The sequence below is a fragment of the Anolis carolinensis genome, chromosome 2, assembly GCF_035594765.1.
Source record: "Anolis carolinensis isolate JA03-04 chromosome 2, rAnoCar3.1.pri, whole genome shotgun sequence".
Lineage (NCBI taxonomy): Eukaryota > Metazoa > Chordata > Lepidosauria > Squamata > Dactyloidae > Anolis > Anolis carolinensis.
Window position 1 is genome coordinate 169,907,013 of NC_085842.1, and position 23,972 is coordinate 169,930,984.

General features: G+C 40.6%; 1 long non-coding RNA gene across 4 annotated transcripts in view; it reads left to right on the plus strand.

Annotated features, from left to right (window-relative positions):
• The first annotated feature begins 13,468 nt into the window (after window positions 1-13,468).
• Window positions 13,469-23,972, plus strand: part of LOC103279764 (brain acid soluble protein 1) — a 37,538-nt gene continuing 27,034 nt past the window's right edge. For all 4 annotated transcript variants that reach the window (XR_010003072.1, XR_010003070.1, XR_010003069.1 and 1 more), the window contains exons 1-2: window positions 13,469-13,570; window positions 16,365-16,432. This is a non-coding gene — a long non-coding RNA (brain acid soluble protein 1). The remainder of the gene's footprint in view (window positions 13,571-16,364; window positions 16,433-23,972) is intronic.

Below are 23,972 nucleotides of genomic sequence, written 5' to 3' on the forward strand. Positions count from 1 at the left end.
AACTGCAACATTATTTCCCATCACCTTTTTTTGTGTCAGAAGCGACTTAAGAAACTGCAAGTGGCTTCTGGTGTGATAGCATTGTCTACTTGCAAGGACGTTGCCTAAGGGATAACTGGATGTTTTACCATCCTTGTGGGAGGCCTCTTTCATGTCCCTGCATGGAGAGCTGGAGCCGACAGAGGGAGCTCATCTGTGCTCTTCCCAGATTTGAACCTGCAACCTTCAGTTCAGCAACCCAACCTTCGGGTTAGCAGTCCTGCTGGTACAATGGTTTAACCCATTGCACCACTGGGGGCTCCTCCCATCACCTGAACTGCCACGATAGGTATGGCCTCTCACTGGGTTGTGTGGAGGTGGCAACGGTGTGAGTGATTTCATTGTGGTTATTGGGATTCAGGAAGCTAACGTTGTCTAGGTTCCCACTTGCCAATTTTGTCCTGATTTCATCTAGAGCAGTGGTTTCCAACCTTTGATCCTCCAGGTATTTTGTACTTCAACTCCCAAAATCCCAGCAAACTTACCAGCTTTTAGGAATTGTGGGACGAAAGGTTGGGAACCACTGAGCTAAAAGAGAGAAAACCTAACTGCTGAAAACAATGCAGTGGGACAGACAGGGAAAACCTGTCCAAACAAAATCCTAGTTCAATGCTCAAACCCTAGATGGCTCAGGTCCAGGCTATTTGGCTGACTGCATCCCTTTGTATAAACCTGCTTGGGTATAAATAATAATAATAATAATAATAATAATAATAATAATAATAATAATATCTTGCTGGCTCTTTTGCTGTCTCACATGTTAAACCCAGTTCCAAAACTAGGTTCAGTATTTTGAATAGTTCCTTTAAAATTGAAACTAAAACCCAGAATTGATAACTCCACTGTGAATTTACAGCCCCACTGATATGGGAGTTATGCATGGTGTGTCTGGGACTAGCCTGAGATTTTATGATGCTGGATTTTCTAGTAACCAGCAAGAAATTCTGTGCTGTTGCTATGAATGGGTGGAGCTGTAAAATATATTCTAGGGCCAACTTCAGTGAGCACAGAAACAGTGAGAAGAGCACACAGCACAACACTCTACTTCATGTGGTTGAACAGAGAACACATCCTGAAATGATCTAACTACAAATGTAGTCCGGATAAAGCAAGTGTGGCCTATTGGTTATTGTTGGGATGGGACTTTAGAAATCAACATCTACCTCTCTTGAAGAGGCAAGGAGCACCCAACAGAATCCACAGGTAAAATGGGAGATCAATCTCCAAATGTTAGTTTACTGTTTGTCTTATGGTGACCCTACAGCAAATTGATCACTGGCTTATATTGGCAAGATTTATTCATAGAATGTTTTCCTCTATCATCCTCTGAGGCTGAGAGAATGTGATTTTCTCAAGGTCACCCAGTCAATTTCCACAACTAAGTGTACATATGAACCCAGATCTACAGTGTCCTAGTCCTACACCCAGACTGCTACACCATACTATTTCTGTATGTATTGTTTTTATTTTAGAAAACATCAAACACCTTCCAGCATACATAGATATTTCAATGATATTCTTCAGGAGCTGAAGACCAGCTACTGAGCTCTTTGGGATAAATCCCACCCCCTTGTTTGTTGATCTATAAAACTTACTGGGTGACACTCCCCATGAGGAGTGGCTTAAAGAGCTGGGCATGTTTAGCCTGCAGAAGAGAAGACTGAGAGGAGACATGATGAAGACCATTATAAATATGTGAGGGGAAGTCATAGGGAGGATGGAGCAAGCTTGTTTTCTGCTGCCCTGGAGACTAGGACACGGAACAATGGTTTCAAACTACAGGAAAGGAGATTCCACCTAAACTTTAGAAAGAACTTCCTCACTGTGAGAGCTGTTCAGCAGTGAAACTCTCTGCCCCGAACTGTGGTAGAGGCTCCTTCTTTGGAGGCTTTTAAGCAGAGGCTGGATGGCCATCTGTCGGGGGTGCTTTGAATGCAATTTCCTGCTTCTTGGCAGGGGGTTGGACTGGATGGCCCAGGAGGTCTCTTCCAACTCTACTATTCTATGATTCTATTATTCTAACTTCATTCTCTCAGCTGTCAATGGTTGCTATGAGGATAAAATGAGAAGATGGCTCCTGAGTATGCCTCCTTCAGTTCATTTTGGGGGACAGTAGGATTTTGTAAGTGGAAGTAATGAAGACATAACAGAAAGGCAAGATGCTGCCTGGAGCTCAACAGGCTTTCCTTAGGAATCCATAATAGGATCTTCCCTGTTTCCCCTAAAATAAGACATTCCCGAAAAATAAGACCTAGTAGAGGTTTTGCTGAATTGCTAAATATAAGGCGTCCCCTACAAGTAAGACCTAGCAAAGCTTTTGTTTGAAAGCATGCCTATCGAACAGAACACCAGAGCATGCAGGATCGGTAAATGTATGTACCATAGAGTGTTGTACATGGAAATATTGGTAGTAACAAGAAAATTTTGATAGGATTCACAGTTTGTCTGGTTATGCTTGTTTGTGATGACAACTACTGTACAGTATATAATAAATGTTCATTTTTTTGTTCAACAATAAATGTGAATTCTTCTTCATGGAAAAATAAGACATCCCCTGAAAATAAGACCTAGCGCATCTTTGGGAGCAAAAATTAATATAAGACAGTGTCTTATTTTCGGGGAAACACGGTTGTTATACCTTTGCAAAAGGGAAATAGGCAATGAAATACTCAGAGAATTTGCCCATTTTGACATGACTGGGTGACTTGCAGGGCTGACAACAACAAGGGTGAAAAGGGCTGTAACAATTGTCACTAGCCTCACACACATCCCTGCCCTGATTTTTTTTTTTAGTCACTCCAAGCTAAATACCCTAAGAGCACCAGATCCTGTCTGATCTTGAAAGCTAACCAGAATCATGGATGGGAGAGTTATATTTCAGAGGCAAGATTGACAAAACCAGCTCTGAGTATTCCTTGCTTAAGAAACCCCTATGAAAATCATGGAGACACCGAAGTCGATAAGCTTGACACACACACATTAGTCACTGCGGCCTGAGCCACCCACCTCCCCTGCTGTGCGTAATTATTGGTTGGGGACTCTTGAAAAGAACTCCCTTTGCTTCTCCCCTACCCCATCCCCAGCACCACATGCCAACACCAAGCCTGCCACAAGTCACTCATCAGCCTCGCCCCGGATTACCAGCCATACTAATTAATTCATTAGGCAAGGCACAGGGTCTTATGTCCTGTCTGCAGAGTTGGATGGCGGAGGAGAGGGGGCTGAGAAGGAGGAGGAGGGAGTCAGGGAACAGATTGTGTGCCCCTCCTCAATCTGCCTGTTGCGGCACTCGCTGGCCTGCTCCCCGGCAGATGGTCCCAACAGGTTCAGAAAATGAGAGAGAGTAGAGTGCCCCCCCCCCTATACACACACTAGTATGAAGGGGGAAACACAAAGGCAAGGCTAGCATCATCCAATGGGATGACGCTGACCGTTGGAAAGTATGTTGTGGGGGACAGAACTGGCCGGGTGCATGAATACAAACACTCCTCACTACGGTGTCGGCTTGAATGACTTCTTTCATGGCTGGGGCGGGGGGCAAACACACACGCTCCCTCATACTGCAAGAGAGTCAGAAGTGGCAGAAGGAGCATCAGCTTTGGACATTGACCCCACTCTACCAGCCCGCTCTACAGGACTGCGTGACCCACCCTCCCCAGCCCCTCACCCATCCTATGGATGACGGCCTATTGTCTTCCGTCTCAAGCCGAGTGGGGTGACTCCACGTGCCACAAACTAATCCTATTGTCATGAGGCCTCACATCTGTCAGTGTTAAGGGGGACTCCTTCCCTCCCCCAATTTCTTTCTCCCTCCAGGGAATTTTCAGTCAAGATGTTCCTTTTTGGCTGCCCAGCTCTCTTCGTGGCTCTATGTTCCCTTTTCAACAATTCTAGGCCCACTTTGCTTTGGATCAATTCTGTTTATAGACCACAACTTCCAGTTAAAACAAACTTAAAGGAATTTTAGACAGTTCTAAGTCAAAAACAAGGTTTAACAGTCTCTCACACACCCTGGGCTATTTTAACTGGGATTTGTGGTGTGCACAATGGCGATAGTCTAAAGTAGCCTTGTTTGTGGAATTGACCATCATCATAATGTATAAACTCATTTTAATTCTGCCAAATGCAATGAGATTTGCTTTTAATAGTGCCAATATTTGTTTTCACCTTGATGCAGTCTGAAATTGTTTTACATTTCATTTTAATTCAGCTTTTCAATATAATTAATTGTGTTTGATTAACATATACAGTGGCCTAAAGCCTATTGTTAACCTCAACTAGAGTAGATCTACTAAATCAATCAGATTTACTTATTTATTTCCCAGCCAATAATTAATTCTGTGAGTTTACTCTGTTAACTGACAACATCCATGCTTGCTCACTCACTCTCCTTCTTGTGTGCGCATGCATATACAGTAGAGTTCTGTTTAACCGAGTTCTGGTTAACCGAGACTCCGTATTATTCGAGGTGCCGCCGGGGACGCCCCTCCCTCTCCCTCTCCCTCTCCCTCCCCTTCTCTCGAGTTCCTCGGCGAGCCCTCACCCCTTGAGAAGCACCCCACGAGCATTGCTAGGCAGCAGTGATCATGGGGCACTTCCCTAAACCAGATTGCTGGGAGGGATAATAGGGCCTCCCTATTATCCGAGCAGTTCGGTTATCCGAGATTGGGCCCGCCCCTTTATCTCGGATAACTGGAACTCTACTGTACTTGTATATGTATGTTTATATAGATACAGTAGAGTCTAATGTACATTAAGAGTTTTCTTTTGCTTGATTTTGTGAGAGTTCGTTATTTCGTTGTTGTTTACTTGCCACAGTTGAAGCTAACTTTGAACTTTTTGAATGCCTGGGTAAGAAAATATTGGCAGTAGCCAGGAATGGCTGTCACTACGAGCCAGAATGATCCTCAGCTTATCCACAGGTTGCTGTTGAGTTTTATATATAAGTACCATATATACTCAAGTATAAGCTGAATTTTCAACCCTTTTTAAGGGCTGAAAAAGCCCCCCGCAGTTTATACATGAGTGAGGGTCCTGGCTGGCTTATATTCAGGTCAGCTTATACTCAAGTATATAGGTAATCAGAGTTGGACAGTCTTATCTTATTGAAGTTTTATTATTTTCTTAAATTACAGTTTTATGTAATTTTTATGCGTTTTTATATTGGGTTTTTATATCGGGTTTTATGGGAGTTTTATCGGGATATGATGTTTTAATTGATCATGAGTTGCTGTCTGATGTATTTGTATGAATTTTATATGTTGTACACAGCTTTGAGTCCCACCAACGGGAGAAAAGCAGGATAGAAATGAGTGAAGAAGAAGAAGAAGAACAAGAAGAAGAAGAAAAAGGAGGAGGAGGGGGAGGAGGAGGCGGCAGCGGAGGAGGAGGAGGAGGAGGAGGAGGAATAAATATTCAACAACATTTAAACTACCGATGCCTCAATTAATGTAATTTTATTGGTATCTATTTTTATTTTCAAAATGTACCAGTAGCTGCTGCATTTCCCACCCTCATCTTATACTCGAGTCAGTAAGGTTAGTCAGTTTTTTTGTGGTAAAATTAGGTGCCTCAGCTTATATTTGGATCGGCTTATACACGAGTATACAAATGTGGTATATGTGTTATGTAATTGTGTTAGTTATTTAGAATTCTTAGCTGGAATGCTCCAGTGCCCCTGACAAACTACAAATCTCAGGATTCCATAGAATGTAAGCATGGCATTCTAAGTGCTATCAAATGGATATAATTGTGTTGGGCCAGAGAGGCTTTGGATACTTGTAACACCTTTTCTCCAGTGCAGTCTGTAGCCTCAATCCTAAAGCATCTATACATTAGCATTAATGCAGTTTGACCCCACATTAACTGCCATGGCTCAATCCTACAACTTTCAGGATTCTATAGCATTGAGCCATGGCAGTTAAAGTGGCATCAAATTGTGCATATTCTACAATGGAAATGAGCCTTTGCGGAGCTATCTGGGACTCCTAGAGGCAGAACACCGGCTCCTGGCCTCATCAAATTGTGTGTCCCAGACTTGGATGCTCTGTTGCCAAGGTCAAAAGCTCCCTGATGTATGTGCATTTTCAGGACAGCTGTGCATTCAAAATAAGTCCGAAGAGTACATCTTGAAAACAGCATTCCATAGCTGGGATAACCAGCTGACTCTGAGAAAACGGCTTGAGCTGCTTCTATTCTTTCAACAGCAGTGTGATCTGCAGGAGTTAACAGGTGAAACTTGTCACTGGAGTTGAAGATTGGAATTTATCATTGTCTATTGTCCACAGATCAAACTGGGCTTAAATGCAGGAGCAAAGGCTAGTAAATTGATGGAAACTCCCCTAATTATGTGTGTGCCTTCAGGACTCCTGCTGATCTATGGTGACTGCATAATTTAGGCAAGGCATATTCAAAGGCATGTTTGCAAGTTCCTTCCTTTGAAATATAGTCGACAGCATTGGCGGGTCTCGTATTCAAGTGAATTGCTCTTAAGATCCAACAACTGAAACATGAGAGCATTCTGCACAAATGAGCATTGCACCATATGAAAGATCTTCAGCAAAAATATATCCTATTTCTCTTGAGCCCTGTTGAATGGTCATCTTTCTCTCGTTGTTCTTGGGAGGCTGTGTCAGAGATACTAAGACCTTACGCCACTGAAAGAAATATTTGTACTCTGCATTTGTTACTGTCTCATTTGTACCCATTAGTTCCCACCTCTGTGGCCTTTGTTAACCTCTTCCTTTCCTCTTTTCATGGTGGCTTGAGATTCCCCCCTCCCTGCTTTGTCATTGCTCTCACGATATATCCACCCTTGCAGGATTGGATTGTCCGTTGCCTTTTGCCACATGAGATGCAGCTGTGAGCTCTCTGGCACCTCTATCTATCAGGGGGGACCCCTCCGGACATCCCTTTTTGTCATGCAGAAGAGGCCGCAAATACCCCTGTGTCCTATACACACACATATACCATTCCATGCAGGGTTACAATCACTCAACTTGACAAGCCAAGGGTGAGCAAGCCAGCAACCCGCACTGGCCAAGGGCAGTCCCACAGGATGATACAGGGCTGGATGGGCTTACACCTGATTCCTTCCCCCTTTAATTGTATTTTCCCCACCTCCCCATACAGTGTCATGCTAATCGGAGCCCATTTGCTGCAGCTGCCTGGATTCAATTAGAACTGTCACATAATACTGTGTAATTCTATTTTCCACACAGAATCTCAGGCCCTCTCCTGTGCAGGGCACAGGGGCTGCTTTATAAATGGGGGAAAGCCAAGCCTGAGGTGGAAATTTTCTTATGCCCAATATTTGCTTGTGTAATTTGGTTCCATTTGGAGATTTGGAAGAAAATTGGATTAGCCATCACAGGAGAGACGTAGTTGATGAGCACAGAAACCAACCAGCACACAAAAGAATTCAGTGATCAGTAGAGAGTTGCCAAAGGGAAAACTGGAGATGAGCTTTTGTGCTTCATGGTTGCTTAGAAAAGAGGATTTCAGACGCTGTTGCTTGTTAGGCAACAAGATAACCAACCACAAACCATCATCTCCCCCTTAGGAGCCTCTGATGGCCTAGGGGATAAAAGCCTTGTGACTTGAAGGTTGGGTTGCTGACCTGAAGGTTGCCAGGTTCGAATCCCACCTGGGGAGAGTGCAGATGAGCTCCCTCTATCAGCTCCAGCTCCATGCGGGGACATGAGAGAAGCCTCCCACAAGGATGGTAAAACATCAAAACATCCAGGCGTCCCCTGGGCAACGTCCTTGCAGATGTCCAATTCTCTCACTCCAGAAGCAACTCCGGTTGCTCCTGACACGAAAAAAATCTCCCCCTTTATACAGTGGTTCTCAAGCTGGAGTCCCCAAAAGCTTTTGGCCTTCAACTCCCAGAAATCCTAACAGCTGGTAAACTGGTTAGGATTTCTGGGAGTTGTAGGCCAAAAACACCTCCCCAATTTTTACTTTGGAAACCTCAAATCAGCAGGGTTGGAGATTTTCATCAAAACTGCTCATTCCACACATCTGAAGATTCAATGCAAGACAAAATGCTTTCCCTGAGAAACTTTCCTATTCATCAAATGTCTGATACAGTTATGTATAGGATGCTGCATTCTTTGCTAAAATGCATACCACTAGAAAAATTATACACCAATATGCATATTGAGGTCTATGGTTGGAAAGTTAAGCAAATACACACATGTTAAGTTACGTTCAATGGAGGAAATGTCACTTATTAAGAAAATCACATAAAGAAGTGCATGCATTAGAGAAAAATGTATACAAATTGCCAGTTTCTTAAAATGACATGAGGAAAGTTGGGAATGGAAAGGCAGGTGGGATGTAAAGTAACCAAACATTGAAACAGTGAGCCTTACACATGTCTTGTGATGAAAGAAACCAGGCCTACAGACTTGATATATAGATTGACCTGACAGGGAAGGGACTCAGCGCTCCAGAATCTTTAGAAGAAAAGATTTCCACAGGTGCTGCTTGACATGCAGAGAGAGAAGACTTATGGTGTGTATTGTAAAGAGGAGTAGCTAAATGTAGTTCCCAACAGGAGGTATGCACACTCCATGTTTTCATGTCCAGCTCTCATTAGCATCATAGCCTCAGGGCTTGAGAGGCCCATAAGGAGACTGAGCCTTCTGGGGTGATGATGGGTGAGAGCTGTGTGTGTGTGTATGTGAATTATTTGACTAAATTGGGAATAATTATAATGACAACCATGTTGGTGGAGGATTTTGTATGCAGCAAGGACAGCAACATTTATCAATCAACTCACTGGATCTGCTAGGGAATGAGCTCTTTCAGAAGGAAACAAGGCAATGTGAAAGCAATCTGATCAACTCCTTAGCATTAAACTCGAGTGCATTCAATACCCACTTTGTCTTCCAGCACAGGACTCAAAGAAACTTAGAAAAATTAAACAAAGTATACATAGTTTTAAAAGTATATATGTGTGTGTTCTTACAAAAGTAAAAAAAAAAAAAGCTAAACAGTTCTGGGTTGCTGTGAGTTTTCCGGGCTGTATGGCCATGTTCCAGAAACATGTTGGCCAATTGCAACATTTATTATTATTATTATTATTATTATTATTATTATTATTATTATTAAACTTTATTTGTACCCCGCTAGCATCTCCTGAAGGACTCGATGTGGCTTACAAAGGCCAAGGCCTCAACACACAATATAACAATACAAAACAAAAAGAAAATTAAAAACAATTAAAACAGTATAAACAACAAGCAATAACAATACGCTAAAACACAATAGAACTGGGCCGGGCCAGAGTAATGGGTACAAGATTAAAAGTGCTGATGTGACAGGTGATATATAAGGCTTATAGGGCAAGTGCAGAGTGCGATATGCGATCTTAATTCTAATAAAGTGCTTATGGGACTTGGTATTGGAGATTTCCTATTAATCTGGGAAGGCACATTGGAACAGCCAGGTCTTCAAGTTCGTTCTGAAGACTGCCAATGTAGGGGCCTGTCTGAGATCCTTGGGGAGGGTGTTCCAGAGTCGGGGGGCCACCACGGAGAAGGCCCTGTCTCGTGTCTCCACCAACCGCGCTTGCGACGCAGGCGGGATCACGAGCAGGGCCTTTCCAGATGACCGAAGTGAACGCATGGGTTCGTAGACGGAGATGCGGTCACGGAGGTAGGATGGTCCCAAACCGTTCAGGGCTTTGTAGGTAAGCACCTGCACCTTAAATTGGGCTCGGAAAATAAATGGCAGCCACTTGCTTCCAACAGATAAGAGTTCTTTCTCCCACCCTGGACATTCCGCAGATATATAAAACCACTTGCCTAGTTTTCAACAGACCTCACAACCTCTGAGGATGTCTGCCATAGATGTGGGCAAAATGTCAGGAGAGAATGCTTCTGGAACATGGCCATACAGCCTAGAAAACCCACAGCGACCCAGTGATTTTGGCCATAAAAGCCTCCAACAACACACTAATCAATTATGTTAGAAATACAAAATTGAAACAGGTGAAAACATATATATATTCTAATAGTAGATGGAGCATACAGTGGAATGTGTTTTGTTTGTATGTGTGTATATGTATATATGTATATGTACATGTGTGTGTGTGTGTGTATGTATGTATGTATACACACACACACACACACTCATACAAACACACAACACATTCCACTGTATTCTCAATCTACTATTAGAATTAAAAATCAAAGGCCTGCCTAACTAAAAGCTCATATATATATATGTGAATAGGGAATGCAACAACATGTTGTCCAAGCCTCAAATTAAAAAAAAAAAAAGCCTTAACCCAGTATTCAGCCTATTGAATCAAAGCTTTACATTCAGAGGCAAGGAAATCTGGGGGAGGCCTGAAATATTATTCAGCAAAAACTATCAAGAAACAGTCTGAAGGTGCAGAATCACATGGAAGAAGTCCCCATGTCTCTTTTATTTACAACCCTTCTCACCTCAAATAGCTGTGGCTGAATTTGCACTGCCATATAATCCAGTTTCTGAATCCAGATTATCTGCTTTGAACTGGATTATATGAGTCTACACTGTTATATAATCCAGTTCAAAGCAAATAATCAAAGCAAATTGAGAAACTGGATTATATGGCAGTGTAGATGAGGCCTTGGTATCTAGCAGGCTGAGCTTGAATCCAAAGGTTCCTGGTTTCAGTCTTGCCTCAGCCAGATGGTTTTTGGCAGGACACCCTCAGTTTTAAGGTACAGTAGAGTCTCACTTATCCAACACTCGCTTATCCAACATTCTGGATTATCCAACGCATTTTTGTAGTCAATGTTTTCAATACATCGTGATATTTTGATGCTAAATTCGTAAATACAGTAATTACTACATAGCATTACTGCGTATTGAACTACTTTTTCTGTCAAATTTGTTGTATAACATGATGTTTTGGTACTTAATTTGTAAAATCATAACCTAATTTGATGTTTAATAGGCTTTTCCTTAATCCCTCCTTATTATCCAACATATTCGCTTATCCAACATTCTGCTGGCCCGTTTATGTTGGATAAGTGAGACTCTACTGTAATAATACTGACCTAACTTGTAAACTCATACCCCATCTACATCGCCATATAATCCAGTTTCTGAATTAAAATGATCTAAGTATTCAGTAAAAGTATAAGCTTAAATTGCAAAAAGAAATGAACATTCTTAGCTGAAATGCCCATGTGTGAATATAATGGAGATTTTTCTAAATATGAGCACTACGGGTCTTGGGGTTAGGTTCTGGAATGGAATGGTTTTTAAGAACGAGTTTGAACAATTTTGTTGGGGAAAACTCTCAGGTGCCATTTTCCGATCCATCTGCCCTTGCTCTTTCTTCTGAACACTTGGCAGCTGAAGCCAACAGAAACTCTCAGCCTTGCCCCAAAGCTCTTCCCTGGCTTTAATGGCGGCTGTCCCCATCCAGCATCCAGCCACACTTCAGCCTTTGGCGAATCTCTGATGGCTCAGCAGGCCTGGCGGACAGCCTGTTTAGCATCTGAAAGAGCTTTAGAAAGTTAACATGATTTGATTTAAGGGTTTCAATAGCCCAAACAATGTTCTCTCACGGGCAGGAAATCCCATGAGTTGGAGAGGGTCGACTCACAAGAGGTTCCCTCCTCCTTTCCTTGCAAAAGAAGACGGCATCCATCATTAAATAGAAGACAGAAGCTCAGAGTGGTGCCCTTATGATTTATTGCAAAACTATCACCATTTTCTCTGTATGGTATAGTTCTCTGTCTGTTTGTTGGTGTCCATTTAAGGGATTTTATAAGCATGAAACTGCACTTCAAGCAAGTTTGTTCTGGATCCCAGATGGATACTGTTAGCCACCTGATATGCTAGGAACACTGAAGTCTTAAAGCAAAACATGATGTGCGATATAGGAAATTAAACATTTTTCTTTCAAATGGTTCATAATTTCATAGTGTAAGTAACTCTCATACTTATGTGCATGTACACACACTTAACATTGAGATCCCAGTACATAAAATCTGAATTCCCAACATTAAAATGACTTTTTTCGTGTCTGGAATGACTTGAAAAATTGCAAGTTGCTTCTAGTGTGAGAGAATTGGCCGTCTGCAAGGACGTTGCCCAGGGGACACTCAGATGTTTTGTTGTTTTTAATCATCCTTGTGGGAAGCTTCGCTCATGTCCCTGCATGAAGCTGGAGCTGACAGAGGGAGCTCATCCATGCTCTCTCCAGGTTGGATTCGAACTAGCAACCTTCAAGTCAGGACCCAACCTTCAAGTCAGCAGTCCTGCCTGCACAAGGGTTTAATCCACTGCGCCACCATTAAAATGACTGATGATATGATAGTATTAATTATTGTGTTTATTAGGTATGTTGCATTTTATTGATTTAATCTTAGTGTAATTGTTTGTGTTTGTTTTCATATTGCCAACCGCAATGAGATTTTTCTTTTTTAAAAAGTATTAACTCTAACAACCACCATGTCAGACTACACAGAGAAGCCATTGAAATCCACAAGCATGTGGACAATTTCAACAGAAAGAAAGAAACCATGAAAATGAACAAAGACTGGCTACCAGTATTAAATAACTCTAAAATCAGGGCAGTAAAAAAGAGCAACACTCAGAAAATAGGGGAATTCCAGACAAGAAACAATCAGGACTAGCTAACACCTCCCAACAAAGTATTCCCCCTCAGCAGGAAGCAGCCAGGCTTTGAAGCTGCAAGGCCATTAAATGATAATCAAGAGGGCCACTTGCATCATTCACACTTGCCTCCAATAGACAAGAGTTCTTTCTCCTACCCTGGACCTTTGACACATATATAAACCCCACTTGCCTAATTTTGAACAGACCTCACATCCTCTGAGGATGCCTGCCATAGATGTGGACGAAACGTCGGGAGAGAATGCTTCTGGAACATGGCCATACAGCCCAGAAAACTCACAGCAACCCAAAGTATAGGATATATGAACGGATGTGAAGAAATGATTTCTAGCATTAAAAAGAAGCCAAGTAAACCTGTGTATGGGAAAAGCTGAATCTAAGGTACTTTCTATGCAGGAATAAACATGAGAGCTCATAGCTACACCAGTTTAGGTCCCATAGGCTATTTTCAAAGGAAAGCTATGAATAAGTCTTGCCAAAAAAAAGTTGGCTTTGACTCGAAGGCATAAGAACAACAAACTTGGCCTGTATTTGGATTTGAGATAGCTGAAACCATCTGACAATGGAGTTGCCGAGCCCAACACAAAGCCTCCATTCAAGGTAGGCCTTTGTTTTGCTGTCAGCCTCAGACAGATCCCCATGTGCCCTCTCCAAGTGCAAGTTGCCTTCTTTCTCAAGTTTTGAAAGAGAGGCTAGCCCTCAGATAACCTTAACTCCACCCACTTTCAGATGGAGTGGTGCTCTGTTAATTGAAATTTAATAGTTCTCATCTGCAAATGCTCATGCAAAGTATCTTGGGATTTGTCCCAGGAGGCTCTGCAAGCTGGCATGGTTCTTACGTAAGGCGGACTGGGAAGAAGAGGCACCACACACACAATAAATGGTAGGGAAGTTACTAGATTGTATAAATCATGCTAGTTATTTTTAAGTGCACTTTCAAGTGCATTTTTTTCTGGGAATAAATCCTGTTAAACCCTAAAGGATTTACTTCTAAGTCAGTAGGAGATTGTTCTGTAGGAGTTTTTTGTACAAACTTTCGGGTTGAAATTTCTCTAGTTATTATCCAAATGCTTATCATACACTTATTGAATATCTGACAGCTGTATTTAACATCCGATTTTGTCTTGGTATTTCATAACTGACATGCAGGAATAATTAATATTTCACTCTAGTGGATAGAAAAAATGCAATTTGATTTTAGACATTTCACGTTTAATACCTGACAATTCAGAATTGAAAGATACTAGTAAGCTCAAGGTATTAATTTGTTTGTATAAGTATGAATATTATTTTAAACCTTAAAGTCACAATGTAGAAATTGCAGATGTTCAAAATTTGGCAGCCCCCCTTTTTTTTCAAATAATTTTTATTAAACATTTACTAGGAAAGTGGGGGGGGGGGACAAAGGAAGGAAAAAATGGGGATAATAAATTAATTATTGGTTAATTGCATCTTTATGAATGTTTAGTATGTCATGAGAAAAAAACAAAGAGGATGAGGGTGATTGAAGTATTGTTACAACTAAGCATTTCATAAAATATTGAGGATTCTAACAATTTTAATTTTAAGTCCATTGGTTATATCTTCTTATGTCTTCTCACATTGTTTTCTGGTCTTCATATATTCTTTTCCAATTTTTCTTCAATGGAAATGAAACTTAATTTTTCATAGCATATTATTTCACATCCAATCTTTTCTTAAATAACTGTATGTATTATTAATATCCACCAAGAAAGGTCTACAATTTTCATTCAGATTGTTAGTAGGTTAGTGTTTATATCATTTTACCAGAGCAAGTAACCAAGGCATCTGTCTGTTCGATCTTGTGGGATTCGTTTCAGCTTGTGCAACCCGATAACGTGGACAAGATCCTTGGAACGGTGAGGGCGACCACTTGTGCTCTGGATCCTTGCCCTTCTTGACTCTTAAAACTTGCCAAAGGTGGGTTGGTAGATTGGTTTGTGAGGATAATTAATGCCTCATTGGAGCAAAGCAAATTTCCATCGTACCTTAAACAAGCTATAGTGAGGTGAACACTGAAGAAGCCTTCTCTTGACTCTGCTGTTCTAAGTAACTTCAGACCAATCTCGCACGTCCCTTTCTTGGGCAAGGTTTTGAAGCGGGTGGTTGCCTCTCAACTTCAGGGATTCTTGGATGACACCGATTTTCTGGACCAATCGCAGTATGGCTTCAGACCTGGGTACAGCACTGAGATGGCTTTGGTCGTCTTGGTGGATGACCTCCAGAGAACTGGACAGGGGGAGTGTGACCTTGCTAGTTCTCTTGGACATCTCAGTGGCTTTTGATACCATTGATCATGGTATCCTTCTGGGACGGCTTTCTGGAATGGGTTTTGGGGGCACGGCTTTGCTGTGGCTCCAGTCCTTTCTGGAGGGCCGTTCCCAGTTGGTAAAACCGGAGGACACCTGCTCGAACCCCTGGTCCACAAGATTCCATTCTGTCTCCCATGCTTTTTAGCATCTACATGAAACCACTGGGCAAGGTCATCTGGAGTTTTGGAGTTCGGTGCCATCTCTACGCAGACACCCAACTCTACTACTCTTTTCTACCAAAATCCAAGGAAGCCCCTCAGATACTGGACCAGTGTCTGGCCGTTGTGTTGGCCTGGATGAGGGCAAACAAGCTGAAGCTTAATCCTAACAAGACAGAGGTCCTCCAGGTCAGTTAACACCTGACCAGGGTATAAGGTGGCAACCTGTGCTCGATGCGGTCGCACTCCCCCTGAAAATGCAGGTCCACAATTTGGGGGTCCTCCTGGACTCAGCGCTTACACTTGATGCTCAGGTGTCGGCGGTGGCTGGGAGGGCCTTTGCACAATTAAAACTTGTGTGCTAGCTGCGACTGTACCTCATGAAGTCGGATCTGGCCATGGTGGTCCATGCCTTGGTGACCTCTGGATTGGATTATTGCAATGATCTCTACATGTGGCTGCCCTTGAAGATGGCCCAGAAACTACAACTGGTCCAGCGTTTGGCAGCCAGATTACTAAGTGGAGCAAACTACAGAGAGCGGTCAACTCCTCTGTTTAAGGAGCTCCACTGGCTGCCGTTTACCTTCCGAGCCAAATTCAAGGTGCAGATTATCACCTACAAAGCCCTAAACGGTTCGGGACCCACCTTCCTTCGTGACCGCATCTCCCCCTATGAACCTGCATGGCCTCTGCGATCGTCGGGGGAGACCCTCTTCTTGCTTCCACCACCGTCACAATCGCAGCTTGTGGGGATGAGGGAGGGGGCCTTCTCTGTGGTGGCCCCCCGGCTCTGGAACTTACTCCCCAGGGAGGTTAGGCAAGATCCTACACTTCTAATTTTTAGGAAGAGCCTAAAAACTTGGCTTTTCCAACAGACCTTTGGTGAATGATCCTCGCCCTCATGATAGGGCTCATCCTGGTGATCAATAACATATCTGTTGCACTTTATTCTACTCCTTTAGCTCGAAATAACTCCTATGTTTACCTCATCCCAAGCCTCTTACCAATGATAATGGCTTGGGTTACCTACTTCTTGTCCAGTTTACGTTCCTCACTTTATACACTTTCTTTGACCCAGTTCACTTTTATGAGCTTGCTCATGTTTTTAATTATCCATGTTTATTTTGATGTGATTTTATTATGTTTTATTTGGATCTGCTTTTACTTGGATGTGTTTTATTTACAGTGATTTGAATCCCCTAAGCTTGGCCCCATGTAAGCCACCCCGAGTCCCTTTGGGGAGACGGAGACAAGGTATAAAAATAAAGTTGGTATTATTATTATTACTGTATTAGTATTATTAGTATTGTTAGTATTATTAGTATTTTATCATTATCATGCTCTTTCTTTTTCTGTATTTATATTAAATATATTTTTCTTCTATAACTCGGGTTCAAAACTTCTTCTGATTTAATCGCTCAGTATGATAATATTCTTATGGCCCATTTAAAATGAACTTTCCCTGATAACTCCTGAAGGCCAGATCTCTCAAACTTCTCTTTCTCAAGGTTTTGTTCTCACTAGCCCATCTAGAAAATTTGGCAGCCCTTTCAGTTTCACCACAATCTGAATATTTGCAAATATTTCCATTCAGATTAAGAAGCCAAGAAAATGGGAAAACTTTACAATATGTTTTCCTGGGAATGCAATGGAAAGTGGAGTCGCTGCGTGATTGAAGGTTAGTGTAGTGATGTACCAAATTCCAAGACTGGAGGTTCAGATACCAGGCCTACTGAAGTTTTTGTCACATAATCTGTATGAAATTGCAGGGTGGATAGGTATCATCTCTATTGAAACAATTTCATCCAGATCCAGAGAGTGGCACAGTGGGTTAAACCCTTGTGCTGGCTGAAGGTTGGGTTGCTGACCTGAAGGTTGCTTGTTCAAATCCACGAGATGGGGTGAGCTCCCGTCTGCCAGCAATATGTTGTGGTAATATGAGAGAAGCAGGATGATAACACATCTGGGTGTCTCCTGGGCAATGTCTCTGTAGATAGCCAATTCTCTCACACCAGAAGCGATTTGTAGTATGTTCTCAAGTCGCTTCTCACATGATAAAAAAAAAAAAATCCAGATCCATTCCAGAAGATGCATTTTATACTGGAGTGACCATTTTGATCAAGTAAATATCTTATTTATCTTGTGTTTAATCTAACAATTGAGTTAAAAAGTTACAAATGCAATCTCAAAAAGAGATGTCACAAAAAGGAAAGGGGAGGAGAAAAGGGAGAGAGAAAAAGAAAACGCGAGCATGATTTCTTAATGTGATGAACTTATTTGAACTAGTGAATTGCTACTTGATGCCATATTTAAAAAAGCAAATATCTCTTTGTTGTCCTGGTCTTCTACACTGAAGTTCTTGGGGAAAGATACAAGTTTAGGAATCAATAAATAATATAGAAAGAAGAAATTGTCATTATTCCATATTCTTTTATCAAAAGGAAGTACAAACCGAACTCAACATTTTCAAACTCTGTGGCACTCCTAGACCTCACAATCCTTTCCATTTAATGGGTCTCCCTTTAGTCTAAATTATCACCATTTTTATTTGAATTATTTTGCTCAAGTAAAAGTGGATCTGTTTGTTGTAACCTTTAAAAAACATTTTTAAAATTTTTATTTTAATGAGTATGAAAGTTGTTAATTTAGCACAAGCACAATCCAACATGTGTGATAAGATGCCAGTGTTGTGCATCTGTTTGAACACTGGATGAAGAATCTGGGGACAAGGATTTACAATCCCCCTCAGGTATGGAAACCCATTGGATGACTCTGGGCAAGTCACATAGCAGCAGCAAACAAATTATACCAAGGAAGGTCACGACACATTAGTCTCAAGATTCCTATTAGTCCAAAATGACTTGCTGGCACCCAAAACCCAGAAAGGAGTTGATGTCTTTGTTGTTAATATAGACTCTCAGCTTTGCCATCATGTTGCTTTAATTGGCTTTTGTTGCCCTCTGCTGGAATAAACATAAACCTTTGCCTCCCGCTTACTCTTCCTTATCAGGTGGCTCAAATCAGAATTAAACTGGAGATGATATGTTTCTAACTACAATGTGTCTTGAGGTTGACTCTGACTTATGTTTACTTGGTTGTTGCATTTCTTTGGAAATATTCTCTCACAGGAATGTTGGCATTGTCTTCCTCTGAATAAAGCCCATAACCTCTGGTATGTCAATCTCTTTTCCAAGCACTAACTAACTAGGACTGACAGGTGCCCGTAGTCCCCACCATATCCATACCTCCAAGGAGAGTCCAAAATGATGTATTTCAACAAATCAATTCAACATCTCAGCTTCATCAGTTGTAGATCTTTTATAAAACTAATGAATAATTTGAACGAAATCAGTCACATTTCTTGATGGTCCATTCAGGACCAAGTAGCCCTCCAAATGCTATGAATTACAGCAGGGATAATTCTCAACAATATATTTTTACTAGGCACATCCTTTTCCCCCTATGCATTCATAATTTGGTGTTGCAGTTACTGTATATACTCAAAGATAAGCCGAGTTTTTCAGCCCTTTTTTTAAGCTGAAAAAGCCTCCCTCGGCTTATAATGAGGTCAAGGTCAAGGCCAGCAGTGGAGCCTACAGGCTATTGCTTCCAGTATATGATATATTTCTCTCTTACCTTCCCTTATTAGTTTTCTTTTGCAAAGCTCCCCCCCCCCCCCCGCCTTAATCAAGGGAATGTTTTGAAAAGGGAAAGAAGCCCTTGCAAGTCAGGAAGAAGAAATATATATATTCATTAATCTTGAATATATAAAGCATTTCCCCCTGAAAATTTGTTAAACTCTCCTTCAGATATATAGGCATTAACCCCTTGCAAGCTTTTGCAATCCTTATGTCTATCTATCTATCTATCTACATTAATTTTATAGATGTATTTTCCCCTCATATGTTTGCAGGTCTTTGCAAATCCTATATACATATAGATCCATGTACCTGTATATCTGTAGCCATACATATACATTATTTTTATATATGAATTTACCTTCATATGTTTGCAAGTCTCTGCAAATCCTATATAGATATAATTATCTATATAAAGAGAGATGTCTGGATAAATATGAATATATTCTTACCTACCGATATATAGGGCTTGCAAATATTACAGGGGGGGAAATGAACACACAAATAGATATATATATAGACATGTCTAGATAGATATGAATATATATGGCTTGCAAATATTGTAGAGGAAATGCACACACACACACACACACACACATAGAGAGAGAGATGATTTGCAAACATTTCAGGGGAAATGCATAAGTGAAATTAGTATCTATAATTATAGATCTATATCTAGCTCTGCATTGTTTATATAAGCATTGAATATTTGCCTGTTACTATGTTGGCAGCTGGCCTGAGTCCCCATGGGGAGATAGGGTGGGATCCAAATCAAGTTTTTATTATTATTATTATTATTATTATTATTATTATTATTATTATTATTATTAGGTTATTGTTGATACCATATTGTTTTTGTTGCCCCTACTTTTCCACTTATAGAGCTAGTTTATTGTTTTAATTAGAAATACAGTAAATATTCAAAACATTTAACCTACTGATGCCTTAATTAATGAAATTTTATAGGTATCTATTTTTATTTTCAAATTTACCAGTAGCTGCTGCATTTCCCACCCTCGGCTTATACTCGTGTCATTAAGATATCCCAGCTTTTTGTGGTAAATTTAGGTGCCTCGGCTTATATTCGGGTCGGCTTATACTCGAATATATACGGTAAATTCAGAGTGGTAGAGGCATCCTTTCATTGTGCAATATATCCATTGGTGTAAACAGGACAGAGTGCCAATAACTTAAGTTTGGAATGGGGTTGTTGTATGTATTCCGGGCTCTATGGCCATGTTCTAGAAGTATTCTCTCCTGACGTTTCGCCCACATCTATGGCAGGCATCCTCAGAGGCTGTGAGGCATGGAGAAACTAGGCCAGGAAGGTTAATATATATCTGTGGAGAGTCCAGGGTGTGAGAAGAGTTCTTTGTCAGTTGGAAGTCAGCGTGAATGTTGCAGTTAATCCCTTAATTAGCATTGGAAAGGTTTGTCTCTTGCTTTGGAATGTTTACTACTGGTAAACTTTGGAATGTTTACCAGTGGAGCCATAGCATCTTGAAGGTAAAGACCAGGAAGATATTCTCATGCTTAAGGCCATCCAAATCTGGGAACTAACATATTACAAACTGTGAAGAGTATGTGAATTTGGACAGGGCATGTATTCTTAGCGGCACCATGAGTGGGTAGCTTGTGTTAGTTTTTGACAGCAAAAATAATAGAGACAAACAATAGGAGAAATGACACCTTAGATTAACAAGTGCTTTTTGACAAAGATTGTCATGGATTGCATCTCGTTTTGATAAAGGGGGATGCAGTGCCAAATAAAAACACACTAGTATTTAAGATGACTCAAGACACTTTGTCAATAATGCCAGCCTTTGTTGCCTTCTGGAACTAAGACATAATTAAGTTACATTAACGTGATAACATGCCAATGATTTTAGAGTATGTGTGAATTCACTACTGTGTATACTACAAGGCAGTAGATTGTCAGTTTTTAAAAAATTATCTCTTTTATTTACTTTTGAATATCAGTTAAAATGTTTTTAAATGTGATACTATTAGTAACTAACTACTGTGGGTTTTTGGAGCTCTAACTTCATCTAATTTAGGAGTAACATTCCAAGTTCTGAATTTTATGCATGGAAATAGGAACCACACATTCGTCAGATAATTTAAAAAATCAATCTAATCACATTTCTTAAAGTTGTCATTTCAGCCTTTACAAATTTTTTTCCCTGTAATATAACTCTTTGAAAATAGTAAAGATTTTTTTTAATCATTTGTTGTGCTATCCAAAGAATGGTCCCAAAGTAATCAGATAGTAAAGACAGTCAGGAAGGAATGTTTTGCGTCAAACACACACATATCCATCCCTGACATAACAACCCCACATGAACTGTCAGGCCCCAGATGCTGAGCTGTGGGCATCATTTAGCCACTCTTTGAATGCTTGGCATGATCTCCTAGCAGCTGCTTTGGTATTTCCCATGAGTTTATGGCTTCGGTGCCCCTGGATGCCATACACGGCTGCTTCTGTAGCTTGGCACAGAGTGGAAAGGAGGCCGTCCTGCCTCAGTGCCAGATCTTTCCTTGTTCCTCGCTAGATCTCACTTATGCAAAGAACTGTCTTCTTTTATTTGAGTGGAAGGAAGCAATGATGCTTAATTGCATTTTTTGCACTATTTGTTCAGGTGGTGGTGGTAGTGGTGGTGGTGATGCTGATGAGCAGTGTGACATAATGTGGAGTGACCTTGCAGAATTCCCAAAATATTCTCTCCACAAGGCTATGAACCAGGTACAGGAAATAGGTGGGGAATGAGCAGGATTACTATTTTGTGTGCTCTCACTCCAACAAACCCAAATTCCAGAGTGAAAATCTTCATAGGGAGCTTTTGGCTCACTTCTTAAAACAAAGGTGGGGAACCACTTTAATCAAGAGGATCTAATTCAATTCCAAAGAGGATTTTTTTTGAGAGAGAGAGAGAGCATGTTCCACTTGTGGGCAGGGGCAAAAGCAAAACAATGTGTCAGAAACATCCGGCATACTTTAGCTGCACACTCTTACCGCCAGGGACAAACCCTTAGCAGAAGCACTGGAATCTTTTCTAACAGAAGGAAAACATACTAATGTTAAGAAACTATTTCAAATAAAATACACTCATTTGATAAGCAAGATGCAAGCGAAAAGCCAAAGTACATCCTTTTAATATGTTGGTTTTGCAAATATCTAATTGTAATTTGCAAACAAGTATATTTAAGTCTAAGATCATACAATAGAACAGGCTTCTTTCAAATGTCATCAGATTTCATACTTCTTATTTCGTCAAGTAGTGGAAGAACATACTGCCTTTCTGTACTTTGGCTCCTTTAGATAAATATGATGTTCTGAGCAAAGCTTTTCCAAACATGTGTATGTTTTGTACAACATGGAACATAAGACATAATACATATACAGTAGAGTCTCACATATCCAACATAAATGGGCCGGCAGAACGCTGGATAAGCGAATATGTTGGATAATAAGGAGAGATTAAGAAAAAGCCTATTAAACATCAAAATAGGTTATGATTTTACAAATTAAGCACCAAAACATCATGTTATACAACAAATTTTACAGAAAAAGTACTTCATTACACATTAATGCTATGTAGTAATTACTGTATTTATGAATTTAGCACCAAAATATCACAATGCATTGAAAACATTGACTACAAAAATGCGTTGGATAATCCAGAACGTTGGATAAGTGAGTATTGGATAAGTGAGACTCTACTGTATTGCTACATGATTGGTTCCAACTAGTACATATAGCTGATCACTTTGTTATTTTTTTTCCAGTTCGGATGGCATATTATCCTGTATTGGATATTAGGATACTCTTTGACTCTACTTTGTTTGAAATGAGAAGAATTTATTTTTATTTATTTGAAGTACATTCATTGCAGAATTTAAGAAACCAAGCATGTAGTAGTGGGAAGCCAGTGTTTAGATTTTTATATTTCTAGCTTTAATGTGACATATTCAATTTAAACTAAGCAAACATGGTCTCAAGGTGCTGATATGAAGAATGGGGTCTATAGCTGAAGGCAGACAGTGTGCTGTGGAAAAGAAAAAAAGAAGAAAGAAATGCATTCCATAACAAACTCTTTTGAAAAGATTATGCATGGATATGAACATCACATGTACAGCAATTCTGTATTATCTTTGAGGCCAGCAGGGCAACTTGCTGGATACTGAGATTTTCATCTGCAGTGACAGATCTCTCTGGCATTATGATGGGAAACCCTGTCACATGGGGCCCTTCCACACAGCCACATAACTCAGAATATAAAGACGGATAACCCACAATATCTGCTTTGAACTGGGTTATCTGAGTCCACACTGCCATATAATCTAGTTCAATGTGGATTTTATACAGCTGTGTTGAAGGAGCCTTGGACTATTATGCCAAGGATTGCTCCTTCAACATTGATATATGTTGAGGAAGGTACCCATAGTCACACAAGGCAAAGAAAATTGAAAATTGCAGGTATATGTGCAGATTCCTATCACCATCTCAGTTCTATGGGTTTTAATCTCAACCAGGCGCAGGTATTTTGTAAAGCTAGTGAATCTGAAGTGATCATTCAAGAGCCAGCTACTCACAAACAGCACTTAAATAATTTGCAACAGCTTATCATCACTGTGAAAAGTTATTTCTCCCTCCTTTAGCCAATGGTTTGTTCACCGAAATAAAGGATACTGACTGCCTATTTCTCTCTCATTTATGATGAAGATTCCAGCTAAGCTCTGAGGAGATGGAGAGGGATGTTAAATTATATCATCTCTTGTTATTAAAATAAAGACAAAATGCAGTGCTCCGACTCCATTGCAATATCACTAAGGCTAGAAAGAGGGGGAATGTTTGGAATGGATGTATACCAGCTTTTGTTCTTGCTTTGCTTCCTGTTTGCTTAGTGCCCACGAGAGGGCACTGATGGGCTAGAAATAAATAAATTCAGATTTCTGGAGCTGAAGTAGTTGTGATCCAGACTCTCAAACTATAAATAGCCAAGCTGCAGTCAAATAAATCCTTTTTATGAAAAAAGGAAAGTAACGATAAAAATAGTCTTAGACGTTGGGGTTGTTGTATGTTTTCCGGGCTGTATGGCCATGTTCTAGAAGTATTCTCTTCTGACGTTTCGCCCACATATATGGATAAAAATAGT